The 18,358-nt window shown below is 40.3% G+C and overlaps 1 protein-coding gene and 1 non-coding gene across 2 annotated transcripts in view; one reads left to right on the forward strand and one right to left on the reverse strand.

Annotated features, from left to right (window-relative positions):
• Nucleotides 1–18,358, forward strand: part of LOC109418656 (Kruppel-like factor 2) — a 575,512-nt gene that overhangs the window by 209,319 nt on the left and 347,835 nt on the right. The gene's annotated exons all lie outside the window — the stretch shown is intronic.
• On the reverse strand, nucleotides 18,171–18,243 carry Trnar-acg (transfer RNA arginine (anticodon ACG)). The gene has a single exon. It is a non-coding gene; the product is annotated as a tRNA-Arg (tRNA).

Here is an 18,358-nt window from a genome sequence, read left to right on the forward strand (position 1 = left end):
AAGCGTTACGTTATTTGGGGACGGCGCATAATGAAAGTTGAAAACTTAAAATAGTTTCCATGCGCAATGTTGGGAAATTTCGACATTTATACAGCGGATTGCACTAGGCTTTCCAAAGATCAAATTAAGTACTAATTTTGAAATCATATCACGATGAGATATTGAGCAGATATTTGGCAACTTTTTGAATATCTCATCAATATCATATTAAGATATGACATCAAAATTTGATCGTTTCAAGATATGATTATGATATTCACGTCTACCCGGGCAGTGAGCTATTTGCTCTTTGATGGAAGCACGACACTAGACAACGGACTAGCATGCAACGCCCAGTGGCACAGCCTCAAAATTTTCCTGGCAGCTGTGGCGAGAATCGAACCCGCGCTCGTCAGCACGATGCGAGTAAATGCTTGGTGACCTTAGCCGCACGACCACGAAGCCACACTTTTTACACTTCTATGGGTTCCCTCTAAAACACCACAAGGCATTATGTACTTGATAAATTAATTCCTGAAAGAATTTATCAAGTTAGAAAATTTGCCAGGGTTTTCTTTAGAAATTCATTAAAAAAAATCTTTCATAAATTCTTCTTGTAGTTTCTTCAGAAAATTATCCAGATATTCCTCTAGAAACTCGTTCAGGTATTTCTTCAGTCCACCACAGATTTGTTGAAAAATTTCTCAAGGAATACCATTGACAATTCTCAGAATATGTCCAAATTTCTTCAGGAATTCATTCAGAAAATCCTGCTGGAATTTCTCCAGAGATTGCTGCAGGAGTTCATACAGAAATTCCTTCAGGATTTCCTCCTGATATTCCTGCATGCATGACCCCAAAAATTTATCCGGCATTTTCCCCAAGGATTACTCCAAAAATTTCATAATGATTTTTTAAGAATTTTTTGCACAAAATATTTTCTAGGCGTTTCTACAGAAATTCTTAAGGAACTATCTCAAGAGTTTTTCCTATAGTTCTTTACATACGCATATCTATGCGTTTCCCCAAGGTATTCCTATCGGATTTTGATTGGAAATTTGTTCATAGATTTCTCCAGAAATACATACAGAAAATCCTCCGAGTATTTTATTAAATGTTTTCTCTAAGGATTTACCTAAAAATCTCCAAATATTGTTTTCTAAGATCTCTACCAAGGGTTTCCCGGGAAGTTTCTCCAGGAAGTTCTTCAGAAGTGTCTCCTAGGATTCCTTCAAAAATTTCCCTGGGAATTCTTCGGCTATCCCATCAAATATTCAGTCGAAAGCACTTCCCAAGATTGCTACAGGGATTCTACTGATGATTTCGTCGAAAATTTCTTCAAGGTACCTTAAGAAATTCTTAGCAATTACAGGCGCGTTTTTGGTCATCGGGTTACTTATAAAACAACGGTTTTAATTATAGCCGACGTTTTGAGCGTTTATTCACTCATCTTCAGGGCAAACTACAATTTACATACAAAGTTTGAGTAGTCAAGTCATTTGTTACATAAAACATAAAATTACTCACATTAAAAGTTGTTTTTAGGTCAAGTAGGTTTAAACATGGACAATTTGAACGGCTGACAACATTACACTGAAATTATAATCACACATATAAATTTCGGACCTAATGACTTGATTCATTTTCAATTAACAAAACTTTGAACGGAGCACAAACTTACACAGCTTTCACCTAGGCACATCTAAACAGGTTTGAATCAAAACATCTGTGAGTGGAGACGTCAAAACGAAACGATGGAACAGAAAAGACATTAACAGAAACAGAGCATCACAGCGTGCTTTGACGATGTTCTGCTATCTCTCTCCGTGCGTGAGGGGATTCCTCCTTAAATTCGTCTCTACAGATTTCTTCGTAATTTTAGGAATTTCTTCAGGAATTTCAGCAAGGGATTCCTTTAAAATTCTTCTATGAAATGTTTTAGAAATTCTTCTGAAATTTCTTTACATATCCTACAGGAATTGCATAGAAGATTCTTCCAAGGGTTTCTCCAAGAATAATTTGAGAAAAATTTTCAATGATACCGGCAGAAATTCCTAAAATAATTGGGTTTATAAATTGCTCTTGCAGTTCCATCGGAAATATTTTCTGGGATGTCTTTAAAGATCCCTGCAGAATTTGTTGAGATATTCCGCTTGGAATTTTTCAGAGATACTTTCAGAAATTGCATAAAACTTACTCTAAGAAATCTATGAAGGAAAATATAAGAAAAAATCTTGAAGTAATTTCTGAAGTTTTGATCAAGCATGCGAATTTAGCATGAATGCAGAAATGTATAATTCCTAGGAGAACACCTGAATAAACCTTCTTACTGCTGTGAAAGAAATCATGAGATACTTCTGGAGAAACTCTGCAAGTAACCAAATCCGTAAAGGAATTTCTGAAGGAAACTCTTAGAAAATGTCTACTATTCATTTTTGAGGGAATTCTGGAGGATTTTCTGAAGAAACCCCTGGAAGGTCCGCTGGAAATACAACTGAATGAATTCTAAGGAAAATGTCTTGTGCAGTTTCTGAAGCGGTTTCATGGAAGAATTGTTTAGACAACCATCAAAGAAATAAAAAAAAGAATTTTTGAAGTTATCTTTGAAGCAATAAAAAGTCTGAAAAATCCCTGAAGGAAGGTCTTACTACATTTAAAGCGATGACTGGAGGTATACCTGAAGGAACTATTGGAAAAACACCTGGAGGAACTTTCAGAAGCTGCTCCTGAGAATGTCTAGAAAAATGCCCACGAAAATCTATGAATAAATGCAGTTATTCCGCAAGAAACCTCTGGAGAAATTCGAGCAATTACTTATGAGAAGTTACTGGAAAAAAAATCTGAATTTCGAAATAAAAACCTTAGAGGAATTTCTGAAAGGATCTCCGAGCCTTTATGAAAAAATATCTGCTGGAATTGCAGCTTTTGAAAAAAGGTTTGTGAGAATTCCTGGAGAAAAACTTCTGGAAAAATTCTTTGGATATTTTCGGAGAAAAACTCCTGGAAAAAAATCCCACAATATTTCTAAAGGAATTCCTCCAGAAATGTTAAAAAAAAACAACATGAGTATGAGTATTGGCGTATCCATATTTTTCTTTTTTTTGTTTTGCTCACTCTCCTAAACAAACATGTGAAACAGAAGGATGGAAGAGGGGTACATGCCTTTCTGGAGGAATTCTGGAAAGAATTTCTGGATTAATCCCTGGTCAAATTGATAAAGAAATTCATGCACACTGTGCTGTTCCCGGAATAACTCTTGGTTGGTCGCGATTGTGAAGTCATTTCCTTCGGGGGCGTCCCAGCATAGGAGGCGCTGCAATTTAGAAACCCTGAGTCACGGCATAAAGATCACCCTGCCTTGAGTAACGAGTTCTGATTTTACCGATTTTACCATGACTGCACAGGACTAAATGTTTGTTTGGAGGAGTAAATTCGATTCTATAATAAGTGTCATAGGTATGTAATACAAGTCGAACCGTAAACTTCTCAACAGAAACCGGGAAGTGGACTTATCTTTCGGATATCGAATAATGAGGACGTGACTTCGAATTGTTTGTTTTCAGTCTTCCAGAAATCTTTTAGGCGATTCCGAAAAATCTCGATAACTTTGTGAAAATTGAACCAAATCGTGTCAAAATTTCACAGCACATAGTATAAATAAAGTACTATCAAACGTATTTATCCAAATAAGGCTGTTGTATAAATATTTCAATTATTGTAGCTTAGTGTATACAACAGTGACATGGGGAGACTTGATCCCAAGAGGATAACACACACATTATACATGTGAAAAATAAAATTCTATTTGGAAGCCTCTATCTACTCGGAATTCTAGTATATTCAATGATAAAACGTGTCAGATAATTATTGTTTTAGTACAAACTATGAAAAGGGGGATCAAGTCTCCCCATTTTCAAGATAGGGTATATCCTTAACAATTTAAGGAAGTCTCATAATTTCAAATACACCGTATGCATCAAAAATGCAAGAAAACTTGAAAAGAAAATGAATAGGAAGCTTCTGAAGTTATTTTCCCTTTAAATTAACCATGTGCTCAAAAGGGGATCAATTTTGATCCATTTTTGAAAAATACATCATAAGACATGCCTCCATAAAAACACAGTTTTGAAAACTTTAACAATCATTTAAAGTCCTTCTGTTGTGTATAAACTTGCAATAGATGTTTACCTGCCATTCTGTACGAAAAATGGATCTAGTTTTGTGTTTTTCTTAAAGTTACAGGCAAATTAAGAAAAAGGGATAAAGTCTCCCCAGTCTTCCCTACTGATGTACAAATTTAAAGAGTTCAAGATGGATTGTAGAATCAGAGAGAGCACAAAAGTCAGTTTCTAGGATTGTTCAAAAATTTTATCCCTCATACATATATTCTACTTTTTAGGAGATTAATAAATTTTTACCCATTTAAATCGTTGGTGGACTGATTGGCGTATCAATGGAACCAATCTTGAATAAACAGTTAAAGTTCACCATTTGAAGCAATTCCATGCCCATTGCAGTCAAGGACAAGTCAATCACCATAAATAAAGTTCAACAGCAATGAACATTACCGTCATTGAAAAGAACTTAACGTTCACCTGGTGCGGTGGCAACACCCCCGGACCTAGGCAAATCACCAAACAGGATTTAATATAAATCCACTCCCCAGGAGTCCCATAAGTCGCATTCGGTAGCTAATACATCAGGCCCCTTTCGTTTCCACTTGAGCCCCCAACAACGACGGACGACGACGAGTAGGTGTGAACGAGTTTGTACTCTCTCAAGACACGCGGTAGTTAGTCAGTACGGTGCGGTGGTTGCACCGATCAGCATGCCGGATTCTGATTGATTTATGGACAAGGCGTCAGAAGATTGGACCACAAAAGTTTAGCTCCGTGATTTGAATTTGTAATTACCGTTTCACGTCAGGTGTCACACACTTACTGGTCTGAGGCTGTTCTGCAAGAAGGTGGATTTTCGCACGCTCGGTGGTGGACAATATGGCGCATGTACAAGGATGTACCCACCTCTGGCAAATCAAACCTTCAATCCAACTCCGCCAAAGGGAAAGGCGCTACCACCTCTCACAACATGTAGTAATCTCAGATTGAATTGCATCAAATTTAATTACCTTTATCGCTAGATCATGTCCCAACGCCACCGCGCAGCTTTCCATCAGATTAGCGCCCGCGATCCGGTAGCAGCCAGAGCAGCCAGCGCCAGCCGCCCGATGTGATGCGATGGTTGACAATCTCCAAACCGAATCGAAACCCACGACACACGGCTAACGATCTTGAGCTACCGTAATGCGGGGGAAAGTTGGTCGTATTTGAACAGCTGTTCCCGAAAGAGCAGCATATATACAGTTTTGATAAAAAACTGAAGAATTGTTCTGCGTGTGTATTTTCAGAGGGATTTGTGACGAAAGTTTACGAACAACCATCACTGGAATTTCAACTCCACCTCAGGATACGGTCGCTGGGTGGAAGCGGGACAAATTTCTGTATCGAAGCTGTCTGCGGAGCTGCGAACGTCCACTTGGTTTGGTAGGTACCGCGTCCTATAGGGGTATCTGGTAGCGGCGCAAAGAGAGCCATGGGAATCCACGGCTTATTCGATGTGAGAACCCTTAATTCGCAAAGGTTTTCGTGATCGGCGGTTCTCTCACGATCCATCAAACTGGAGAAACGTTTTGGATTTTCGGGGGCATCCAAGCCAACTGCAGTGCAGACCAGTGCAGTGTTCCTTCTGCAGCAGTTGTCCGGTGGTAAATGCGTGTGAACGGATAGCTTGGGCAGAGGCTGACTAAACAAAATCGAATTGTGGTGGCGCGATGTTTCATCACTTAGGGCCACCACAGTGCGATGGGAGTTTGATGGTCTTGACTGGCCGATTGATGTATTGAGAACCAATCGTAATTACCTTCTATGCACTCAGTATTGGTACTACCCATCATCATCATCATTATCATGATATATGATGGATGGACGTTTTAGATTCTAGAAAGAATTGAATCACATAAAAGTGTAACATTTGGATGAGTCCCACAAGTTTGTTTTTCGAAGACCTTTTTTCACGCTTTAAGGCTGATACAAATTCACCCCACACTAATTCCAAATGGACTGCTTTGGTACTAAAGCAGACAAACACGGCCACATATGCCTTAGTGGGTGCTGCTCTTCTGTGCTGGGATTTCACCTGGATTGGGCCCCAATAGTCCACGCCTGTCGTAGTAAACGGTCTGGCAGCAGAAACTCTCGCCGTAGGTAAGTCGGTAAGTAGGTCGATTTCGGAAGCAAACGACGCAATTACGAGTGATCCTTTTGGCAATATCTCTGGCCCCTATGACCCAATACCGAGTACGAAGAATTGCTAGGAGAAGTTGTGGGGCTGCGTGGAGTTGCCGAAGGTGCAGAGATCGGAGAAGTAGTGCCGAGATTGGATGGGATGATGGTAGTAGGATTTGATGTTTGCTGTCGTATGGTAACTGCGATTTGCTGAGTCGACCGCCTAGTCGAAGTACCCGGTGCTCGTCTATGAACGGATGAAATCATCGTAGTCGCGATTTCGGTGATATTGGTTTCCGCTGCTGCAGTTGCTCCCATTCGTTGCTAAAACACTGCCTTTGGACCATAGCAATGAGCGCCAACTCCGCAGATTTGATTTCGTCCGTGGTGAGATAACAAGTGGGAGGTTCGGTTGATGGCTGCTCAGAGAACTTTCGATGACATTTTCGCACAAAACGGAGGCAGTAGGCTGTGACGCGCAACATTCGATAGTAGTTCGAGTACTTGAGGATGTACTCATCGATAAAGGACAGCTCCTCGGTAGCTGTGACAGCAAAACGGTTTGGGTCCTTTTCGCCTCCTGAAGAGCTTCCATTGACTGTGACGAGTTTAGTTGTGCTGTGGGCCATTCCGTCATTTTTTGAGCCAACCAGTCCGGCTCGTTCCACCAAAGCTTGCTTGCTACGATGTCGTTTGCAGTAGTTCCTCTCGAGATGAGGTCAGCCGGGTTTTGCAAGCCTGCGATGTGATTCCACGAGCAGTTGACGGTGGCTAGTTGGATTTTTGATACCATATTCGCTACGAATGTTGTCCACGCTGAAGGAGGAGACTTTAGCCAGCATATAACGACTGTTGAGTCGACCCAAAAGAAAGTGTCGGCGTTGAGTTGGAGAGATGCGACGACCTTTCGCGGAATGCTCTGTTTCTTGAGTGGAGACACCTTCGATTTTGAGGCCAGTAATGCTACCTTCACGTCGCCTGCGGTACTTGTAGACCGAATGTAGACGCATGCCCCATATGCGTTTTCAGATGCATCGGTGAAAATGTGGATTTGCAACGTTGTCGGCGATGGAAATATGACGCAGCGGGCCACACGCAGCTCGTTTAGGTTGGGAAGCTGGGACTGACAATTGTTCCATCGGGTTTTAAATGAAGCAGGCAGCTCTTTATCCCAACTCCAAGGTTTGCCATCTTCGTCGATGAGACACCAGATTCCTTGCATAAAAATTTTTGCGGTTGTGATGACTGGCCCCACAAGTCCAAAAGGATCGAATAGTCTTGCGATGTGGGAGAGTTCCATACGTTTTGTGAGTCCTTTGTGCCTTTGTTCGTCGTCTACCAGTTGCTTGAGCACTCGAGTCGCAAGAAATGGTGCACTGGCGGTACCGTATGTTACAGTTTTAAGCTCATACGTCTGCAACGGTGCTTCAGGAGATGATCTCCAAACGATATGCTGTAGGCTGTTGCTTTTCTCGTCCGTTAGTATTTGACGATACATTTGTTTGATGTCAGCGTTGAGCAGAACTGGATAGATTCGGGACCGCATCGTGGTCGACCGCAGATCTTCTTGCACAATTGGCCCCACCATTAAAGCATTGTTCAAGGAAGGTCCCTTGATTATAGGACAGGAAGCGTCAAATACCACGCGTACTTTGGTTGTAGTACTATCCTCTTTTATTACGGCATGGTGCGGGAGATGATACCGCGGTAGATGGGTATGCTGGGAGTCCCTTACAAGTTGCATGTGACCGAGTTTCAAATACTCTTCCATAAAGTCTCGATACTGCTGGTAAAGCTCTTCGTTCTTGGTGAGTTTCCCCTCCAGAAAGTGGAAGCGGCGAATAGCGGTGCGACGATTGTCCCCAAGATTGGCGAGGATTTCTTCCTTGATGGGCAAGCTGACAACATACCGTCCTTGAGGCGTGCGAGTGACCGTACGGCGAAAGTGTTCTTCACAAGCTGCTTCCTCGACTGAATAACATGATTGAACTCCATCTTCTTCGATTGTCCAAAATTTTTGACCTGCACGACAACGATAGAAGCGACGTTGGCGACGATAGGTGCAGTTGTTGGATGGTGAGCACTTCGCCCGGACACTACCCAGCCAAAAACGGAGTTGACGAGGACTGGTAAACCTGGGCCCAGTGAAATTCTACCTGATACCTTGAACAAATCAAAGAAAATTTCGGCGCCCAGAATCAGGTCGACTTTGGAAGGCTCGTAGAAAGCGGGATCGGCCAGTTGAACCCCCGATGGTATGTTCCAAGAAGATGTGTTGATCGTCGTAGAGGGCAAATCGATTGCGACCTTTGGCAAGACGAGCAGTTCCACGTTGGCGGAGAATTCAGACACACGTGTTCGAATTGTTGATGTGAATTTGAAGCGAGATTCTGTCGAAGACTGTCCTATTCCGGCGATTGGAAGATGGATACGTTTGCGCTGGACCTTGATGAGTTGGGAAAACGATTCCGTAGCGAAGCAGCACTCACTACCAGAATCTAACAGGGCTCTAGCTGTATGTTCGACCCCGTTGTCGTCGACGACAATGACAACCGCTGTAGCAAGTAGGACACCCTTACGTCCTCGTCCAGCTGAGGCATAGCTAGCATGGTCGTTGGGTGTTGCTGACACCGACGCAGAAGGTTGATCGGTTGGTTGATGACTTCCGCTCTCCTTGGGCTGAGGGGGCTCGATGACTTTAGAGTTGACTTGTGCAGGGTTAAAACACAGTTGGGTATGGTGGTGACCTCTACACTTGCGGCAGGTGCTCGAAGATGGACATTCTTTCGCCTGGTGCCCCTTACGAAGACAATTCCGGCACAGTTGGTGGCGCCAGACCTCCTTCTCCTTTTCATCGACGCTCATTTTTGAAAACACGATGCATTGGTATAGTGGATGGTGATCCGAGCAAAATATACATTTGCGTTGACTCATTTGACTAGCGCCGTGACTGGCGATGACCCGTTGCCCCAATTTCTTGTTGGGAACCGATGAAGAAGTGTCGATGGTCTTCCCGATGGTTTGAAGAACTGTCACGCGTCGCTGGATGAACGTAGTAAGCTCCTTGAAGGTTATAACATTCAACGTGGATGAATGTTCCTCCTAATCCCTTCGAGTAGTCGGATCCAAGCGAATGCTCAACATACGAATCAAAAGAACGTCCCAAAACTGCGTCTTCTCTAATAATTGAGCTAAAACCTTGACGTTGGCCTCAAATTTTTCAACTAGGGAATGCAATTTCGTGGAGGACTCCCTTTTGATTGACGGAAATTCGAATAGGGCATCGACGTAGGATTGTTTTAGACGCAGCGGATTTTGATAATGATCGAGTAATAGATTCCAAGCGACTTGATAGTTGTTTGCACTAATGGCTATCGTCTGGACCAGCTTCAACGCTTCTCCGGACAGCGAAGACCGTAGATAATAAAATTTTTGAATGTTAGAGAGTTCGTGCGACGAGTGGACTAGGGACACGAAGAGGTCGTGGAAATTTAGCCATTGGTCGAGATTTCCGGCGAAGTTGGGCAATTTTATGTCGGGCAACCTTACATGCGACGACTGTACAGGGCTGTGCGCGGTGAATGTAGAGGACGAAGACGTGCGAGGGGAAACCGGTGTTTCTTTATTCATGGACAATAGGAATCCCTTCACTTTGAAGTACGAGGTCTCGAAATCAACGCGGCTTTTAAGGTGATCGTCGATAGCAATTTCGTCGAGTGGTTCGAGCTCTGCTTGATTGGCGTTGAAATCGTTCCACAAATTGACGAGATGTTCTAATCGGACCGATACTTCACATTCATCGGTTTCCTCATTGAAGTCGTCCACGAACGTCTTGATGAGACCGAAGGACATCAGAATGCTCTTCTGCCTCGTCTTCAAGGTCTTGATTCGCCGTTCGCCGGACATCGTGAAGGGATGAAATGAGCTGCTTACAGGCAATGATTTGCCTTGTATTCTATAATCCCGCGAGGCTCCAGAAGTTTCGATGGATCCTTAACCTGACCTGACACGTGGGGATATGTTGCGAAGGACTGGCGATACACCGGAGTTTTACGTTGAATCCGGTTATCCGGCTCGAAGGACCACTTTGTCGATAACGTAGGTGAACGGTGGACGATAGCTGAGAAACCGCTGTTCAGTGTCCCAGGTCAGGAAGTAGTTCCCAATTTTCTGTTCTCCCTCAGTACTTCGGATGATCACTCACGCACTACACTTCTTAGTCCAGTTTTGTTTAATAATTCACTTTATTCTAGTTCATGCAATAATTTCACTTTATTTTTACTTTTAAACTTCTAATTCACTATATTTCATGCCGTTTATTTCTTAAACACTACTTATAATTTCTTAATTTACATTACGTTTTCCGTGCACTTTCATGTATAGATGACGACCGGAGCGAAAAAGAGAGCCGATGACGTCTTCGAAGGCCTTTTATATCCGAGGGGTGATCGGAAATCGTTTTTCCTCCATCTTTCATTTCCGAAGGGCTGCTTGTCATTTTTCTGTCATCATTCGTTGAGATGTCGGAGTCGGGGGAGTCGTCACTCGTATTTTACCGAAAGACGGTGCACAGGTAGTAAACCAGATGAAGCGCTTTCGTGATACATGAACACAAATAAATTTACAAAACAGGGCCATCCATTTAGTATGTCACGGTCCGGGGGAGGTGGGGAGGCGGGTTTGTGAAAGTGTGACAAGCAATGTATTAAGTATAGGAAAAACCCGTACGAAGGGGAGAGGGGGGTCGAAAATTCCAAATTTTAGCGTGACGTACTTAATGGATGCTCCCACAGTAAAATTTTCTTGGTTTTCATTCAGTATGTGTACGTGTGTAGCATATTATATGTTTAAGTAATTCTGTCAAAGAACGCAAAAAAAAATCGTTAGAAATACCAACATGTGTTCAAAAAACAGATCCCAATATGTTTCGAAGTCAAGGCTGTGGATTGCTATTCCGAAGACATTGGGCTTAAATCTCCGACCAATCCAGGATCTGTCTACAACGTTAGAGTCTTCAAAATAAAAACCAATAAACCAAAGAAAATTCTAAAATAAGATCCCAACATTTTTTTTATATTTCTCCCATAGTTTATCTGATAGAGTGAAAGCATGTTAGCAAAAGAAAAAATCATCGATCAAGAAACGCAATTGCTTAAGGCTATCATTAATGATTTTTTTTTGCTTACAGGTAAGACCACCATCACCTATCAAGGAAAGTTCAATTTCAAAGGCATGTTACAAGGTAATGTAAATTCAACAGGGGTAAAGGTTCCTGTTTGAGTATTTAGAGTAATGCGGGGCAAAAGTTCGCACCTAACAGACTTCACAATATAACTATTAAACAAAAAGAAAATAATATAGTTTTTCTTCGTTAAACGGGTCCCTATCATGTTGCCTTCAAAACGTAGTACTAGATTTTTTCGCGTTACTTTAGTAGTTTTAGTAATACAACTTTTAATACAAGTACTCCAATGCGAACTTTTGCCCCATAGTGGGGGCAAAAGTTCGCATTATGCGGGGCAAAAGTTCGCACCTTGTACAGGGTAGTTTATTGGTGTGATGTTCATTTATTTCATGTTAATTCATGTTCGTCTTTTCACTCTAGCCATGAAATCTAATTCCTTCTGTTCTTAGCATTACAGCCCAACTGGAATACGACCTGGTGTTCAGCTTTTGTATAGAATGTGTTTTATTAAGACTTCCACAACTATCAACTAAGAGCTGTCCTTTCCAGCGTTACTGAAAGTTGTCAAAATACATTGTGGGGTAATCATAGAGATACATGTTGCACAAAATACATGAAAAAAAAAACAAATATGCAGCAAAACTGTTGAACAAGACCGTAATCGAATCTTATCCCCGTCAGTATGGTGATGAGTTATAGCTGTCAATTTACAAACTAAACTATGAAAGACCCCGGTAGAGTAGATGAACATAAGAACTTCAGAAACATACGAAAAGACACGACGAGAATGACGAAGAAAATGTTTAAAAATGTTTTTAGCCATTTTTCATTTCTTGATTTAAATGGGTTAACATAATGTTTGCCTTACAATGGAACTTCTCACAAAACTAAGTTCAAACCCTCTGCCGGAACGATTTCGAGGTGCATACTACACATATTATACATACATAGTAGTTTCTATACGAAATCTTCATTGCATCAAAGATTCTGTAATTATATTGATGTACTAGATTCAGAAATCTAGTGCGAACTTTTGCCCCACAGCTACTGCGAACTTTTGCCCCATTGTCGAGGTTTTAACAATGTCCCTTTCTGTAAGAAGCACTAGTAGTTTATTGTTTATTCGAGTGCACCTCTCGAACTACTATGGAATAACGATTCTCCGACGTCAAGAGGTTATGAGATTTTTCTTCTTCTTGTTACTACAAATTCTTATTCCAAAAGGTCCAAAAATTCTATCAAAACACCCCGAAACACATTTTTTTGAATAACTCTGCCAAACCATAATGAAATCAATCCAATTTTTATTGACGAGTAACTGACCTGATTATGTGTCAAACCCATACAGATTTGTTTGGGTTCTTAACTTGTACTCAGAAAAAGACCCACTGCGAACTTTTGCCCCGTGCGAACTTTTGCCCCGCATTACTCTACCGCCGGAACTCAGTCAGCTTTATATCAATCAACTTGATTTTTTGTACATCGCTAGATACTGTACTAATCGTGCACAAAAAAGGGCAGCTGGTATGAAATGAGTTTACTAAATTCGTGGTTGTGTAAAATTGGAGTATATGCCCAGTTTTGGAGACCCTGATGGTCACACCAGTGCTTTAAACAAGCTTTTAAAAATTTTCTCATCTCCAACCAGCCCTTTTTTAACCAACTGCCAACCAGCAGCTTATTGTTGGGATCAGTGGCGTAGCTAGAAATTTTCTCTAGGACGACCCATTGTTGTGGTTTTCATCATTCATCAACATTTTAGTAATTTTCACCGCCTAAAGTGAATTTTACAAGCAGATTTTTATATAAAACAATAAAAAGGAGTTTCAAGCACCTAAAGAGTCAATAATTATTTCAATAACAAAACTTCAAAGAACAGCCTACAAACAAAACAAGGAAAAATTTCCTATGGAAATGTTAGTACTGTAACTGTAGTAGACACATTCTACGGGCCCCGTATCATCAATACCAATTTTTCAAAGTTGAGTTATGGCATATTTGACATTTTTATCACATTCTACATTACTTTTGTCATCCAAAAATGCATTCGACATGATATTAGTGTGACAATAAATATAAATTGAACGACGATTAAGGTTAACATTAAAATCGTGATTTTAAGTCTTTTAGGCACACTTTTCATCCAAACTGTCGTATTTTAAACAACAAAACACTGATATTTCAAAAGTCTTCCATCATTTGTAGATAAATGTATGAAGATTTTTTAGCATAAAAAGATTTTAAATCGGAAGACTTCACAACTCTGAAATATGGCTGATCATAGCATGGGTTTTTATTGCGTTGTAACGTCACGGAAAATCAACATTTTCAAATTTTATTCAAATACGAAAAACAATACAAATATGAAATTTTGTATGCTCTTTGTACTCGAAAAGATCTTTCAAATGAGACTAAAAAAAAGAAAATCGGTTCACGGAAGCCTGAGTTTCACCTGGTTGAAGTTTGCGTTGTAACGTCACGAAAAAAAGTTCTGTGGAAAAGACCAAATCTTTCTGGCTTGGACGGCTTCTGAATTGGACAAACGTAGTTCTATATTCAAAACAGTTTCGTCGTATGAGCTCTTTTTCAAGATATCGTTTATTTAATTGCGCACCATTGCCCGTTCATAAACTACGTAGACTTTTGAAGGACGGGGGTTATGGTGTTTGGCCAAAATCTACGATGTAATTGTACTACGATATTGCAAATTTTTTCAATCGTAATCAAATACCACTCAAACCGAAAACTTCTGTGATATCAGTGGCCAACAGACGAAACACTGACGAAATTACAAAGTTATTAAGTTGGTCAAAGACTTACAGTTGATGGATAGTTTGATTTAGAGTTCCACCAACAGCTAGAGAACTTACAAGTTTTAAATTTCATACATCTCTGGATCCCTATTACATAGAAATACGATTTCTTCGGCAAAGTTGTTTGGTAAGTAAAGGATTTGCAGTTGATTTACCAATAGATGCGAGTTTTTGCCACTAGAAGACGTTAATTTCCAATTTGCAAAGGCAGGCAAGGGATTAGAATTTCTTGAAAAGTATTCTACAAGCTGGAACTTTTTTCACTTTGGACATATTGTATTCAAATCAAATTGTAATCAAAGATCAACATATAATTCTTAACTTTCAAAATTTAATTTGATTTAATTCACTTATTCCTTAGATATAAGAGTTAATAGAACAACAGTCAAAAATATGATTCTGCTTAGAGCGCTCCATCTTTTTGTAGAGCTTACCAAACAAGTCCAATATTGTAGAAATTACAAATAACAAGATCAGGAACTATCAGTCAAAATTTAAGAATTTTTGATATATTTTATAAAAAGTTACGGCTTGTTGAATGTGTTTTGGGTAATTAATAAAATTAACATGCTTTTGAAAATTTGCAACTAGCACCACTGTGTGCAATTAAACTGAAAGTCCTTGATCTACCAAACAACTTTAATGAAGCAACCATCTTTCCAATTAATAACGATCCTGGGATAAGTAAAACTAAAAATGTGTATGCCCTCTAGCGCCTCCTAGTGGAATGATTTGAAATCATACGGCCCATCAATTGAAATTTCTTGACCAGCCAAACAATTTTGCCGAGGACACCAACTGTCTAAATAATTAGGATTTTTTTTTATATCTGTATTAACGAGATTTTTAGCCCTAGCCTAGTTCATCTCGGAACCCACGCTCTACTTCCCTCCCGAAGGAAGAACTCACATTTTGCGAGTTTGTCGGGAGTGGGATTCGATTCCAGGTCCTCGGCGTGATAGTCAAGTATTCTAACCATCACACCAGGTCCGCTCCTCTAAATAGTTAGGATCTTGAAATATATGGGATGAATATTACGTCAGTGTTACATGTATTTGTGATATAAGAATCGCCGACAAACAGACCTAACACCTACGAAATTGAAACTCATATATCACAGGACTCTAATAACTTAGACTTTATTTTTTTAGAATGTTGATGTCTTTGGAAAAGTTGTTTATCTTGTCAAGAATTTTCAGTTTGAAAGCCGTTTGGTTCAAGTTTCTAACTGACTAGTGATAGTTGAAATTTTGAAAAATCATGCACTTTATATTTATTCAAAAAATATTCAACATGTTGTAACTTCTTATAAAGTACCCAAAGATTTTGCAAAAAAAAGTTTCTCAACTAGTCAAAATTTGTTGAAAACTTTTTGAGAAATTCTAAACTATTGTAAACTTTTAATTAGCGTCGCCCAGTGTGTCTGAACCTCACATCCAATAGTAAATCAGCTGTAAGTTTTTGACTTATCAAACAACTTTGCCAAAGACACTAACTCTCTAAGTAATTATGACTCTGACATATATAGGATGGATTTTTTTTGTCAGAATTAGGTCATTTTGTCTCTGGAATCACAGAAATTGATGCCCCTAAGTAGTATGCAGATCCTCAGGTATGTCTTTGTTTCAATAACTGCTCGCACATCTTAAAGCGTTTTTAATTGAATCAATGACATTGCATAAATTATTGAAAAAATGTTTAATTCGACGGCGTGATGAGTTATATGCTGAAAATTTTAAATATCTGGCGGTGCAAAATAATGGATCTCAGCGCGCTAGCCTTTGGAACAAAACTAGAAGAATATGGGTGATACTAAAGCGAAGATGGGTGCCGGTGTCATTAACCTTCATGAAGGAGTATTCATACTACTGATAGCAATAACTTGGCCTTCCGAGCCATTTATCACAAAACGGATTTTCAATAGAATAAAGTCCCCCTTGAAGCAGTGAAGATAATGCAATGATGTATTCACAAATTCGGGTAAATTTGGCTGATTGTTCTGATTCTAACATGATGTGCATTTTCGTGACGTTACAACGCGAGCAGAACCCTGTTTGAAACTGAACGGGCGTTGTAACGTCACGAAATGTAAAAGTCGATCATCCAAAACCAAATCCGAAATTTAAATGTTTTATTCCATTGAATTGAAGAACAAACCAATATATTTCAATGGTGGAAAAAAAATTCAGAATATCATAAAAATCCGAGCAGATTTTCTAAGATGTTGGTAGCGCGTTAGAGAGGGTCGGATTCTAGCCCGTTGTAACGTCACGCTACAAATACGCATTTTGAACACGTTTTTCTAATGAAAACAAAATGTTCAAAAGGTCAAATATATCAGAAATTTTACAAGGAATCCGAATATGAAAAAATATTTTAAGGTTTACGCTCGTTTTCATGAGTTATTGTGGAAAATCTGACTACGAATGCGTTAAAACGTTGTAACGTCACGGTAGAATGTGTCATATAATGTTCTCTCAATGAGCAACAACAAAGACTCATCATTTTTTTTTCTTATAAGTGAGACACACCAGCTGGTAACTTGGTTTACTAATTTTTTTGTTCATTCGACCTCTTGTCCCATTCGACCTTTTGTTCCATTTGAACTTTTGTCCATTCGTCCTTTTGTCTTTCGACCATTTGTCCTTCGACCTTCGGTCCTAAAGCCGGTCCCATACCCTATGTACATATATGATTTATCCAACTTGAGCATAGTCAGGTTTTATTACGCGGGGGATACAAAAAAGTCTCACTATGTATTTCTCAACAAATCATGCAAGAAGAAGACGATGAAAATTTGTATGGAGTTTTTATTTATGGGCCGCGTAAAAAAATACCTGTACGAAAGGTCGATTAAGTTTACAGTCTTTATTCACATAATTAAATAAACCTACAAATACATTTTGTCTTTCACTTGTGTTTTCAACAATTAGAATTACCACACATTCGACATAACAAAAAAAAAACTATAAACATAAAAACAAATCGTGATCATTCCATGCCAATCCATCCAACCCAAACCGACAAAGCCCATCGTGAGAACTTTTCAAATTGAATTAAAAATCAATCAACGATCAGCAACAGCTCCTACCCACCACTACTACCACAAACGGCTGCTGCTGCTGCTGCTGAAAGCACCAAATGACCAACAGTGAGCGTACGCGGCGCGCTCTGTACAGTGGGAGGACGAATGTAAAGCAGAGAAAAAAAAAACAATTTGCAATACTCTCAGTTTGCGAGCTCGCGCGAGCAAAAACAAGAAGTGACCCACTGCGCAACGCACTCACACCGCGCGAAACCACCACACTGGCTCTGGCTCCCGGGCCAAGCTTATTATAAACGTACCGCGCGAACGCGATCGTTGATGATCGGTCCACCGCGCGGCGAAAACATCATCGTGCAGCACCAACCTCCTCACGTCCCACACACCAATAAATGCGCGTTGGACGCGAAGAAAGTGAGAGGGAATTCCTTGTAACAGCTCCTTCTCGGCGAAGTGACCGACGCGACCGCGCAGACGCCTAATGAGAATGGGAACTGACTAGCGGGAACAGTGCCGCCGCCGTGACACCCTCGCCCAATCCGCACTAGGTAGGCAGGTACTGAATACATACGACGTGTCCATCGTGACACCCAACATAATCGAAGCTGATTGATTCGCGATCACCGCGGGAATGTAAATAAGCTGAAAACAGAGTACTTTTCACGTGTTTCGAATTGTGATGCATTCGCGTCGCGGTTTCGGTGGAATTTTGTTTACATGCGTCTAGACACGACTTACGACAGGTTGATGCGGCTAGCTGGTGGCGTGCGAGGGTGAGGCGGATACAAATCGGGTATGCATGTGAACAAGGAAATATTATGTTAACTAGTTAGCACGATGTTAAACAGAACAAAAAAATCAAGATACGATCCTGCCAGGAGTCGAACCTGGAATCTTCTGATCCGTAGTCAGACGCGTTATCCATTGCGCCACAGGACCTTGATACTAACTAGAATCAAAATACTAACAAAATTCATAGTAGATCACCTGTTAAGAATAGTACAGTGGAACCTTCCTTTAGTTAAACTCTGTTCAGTTAGCTAAATTAAGGTAC

This window comes from Aedes albopictus, chromosome 3 (genome assembly GCF_035046485.1).
Source record: "Aedes albopictus strain Foshan chromosome 3, AalbF5, whole genome shotgun sequence".
Taxonomy (NCBI): domain Eukaryota; kingdom Metazoa; phylum Arthropoda; class Insecta; order Diptera; family Culicidae; genus Aedes; species Aedes albopictus.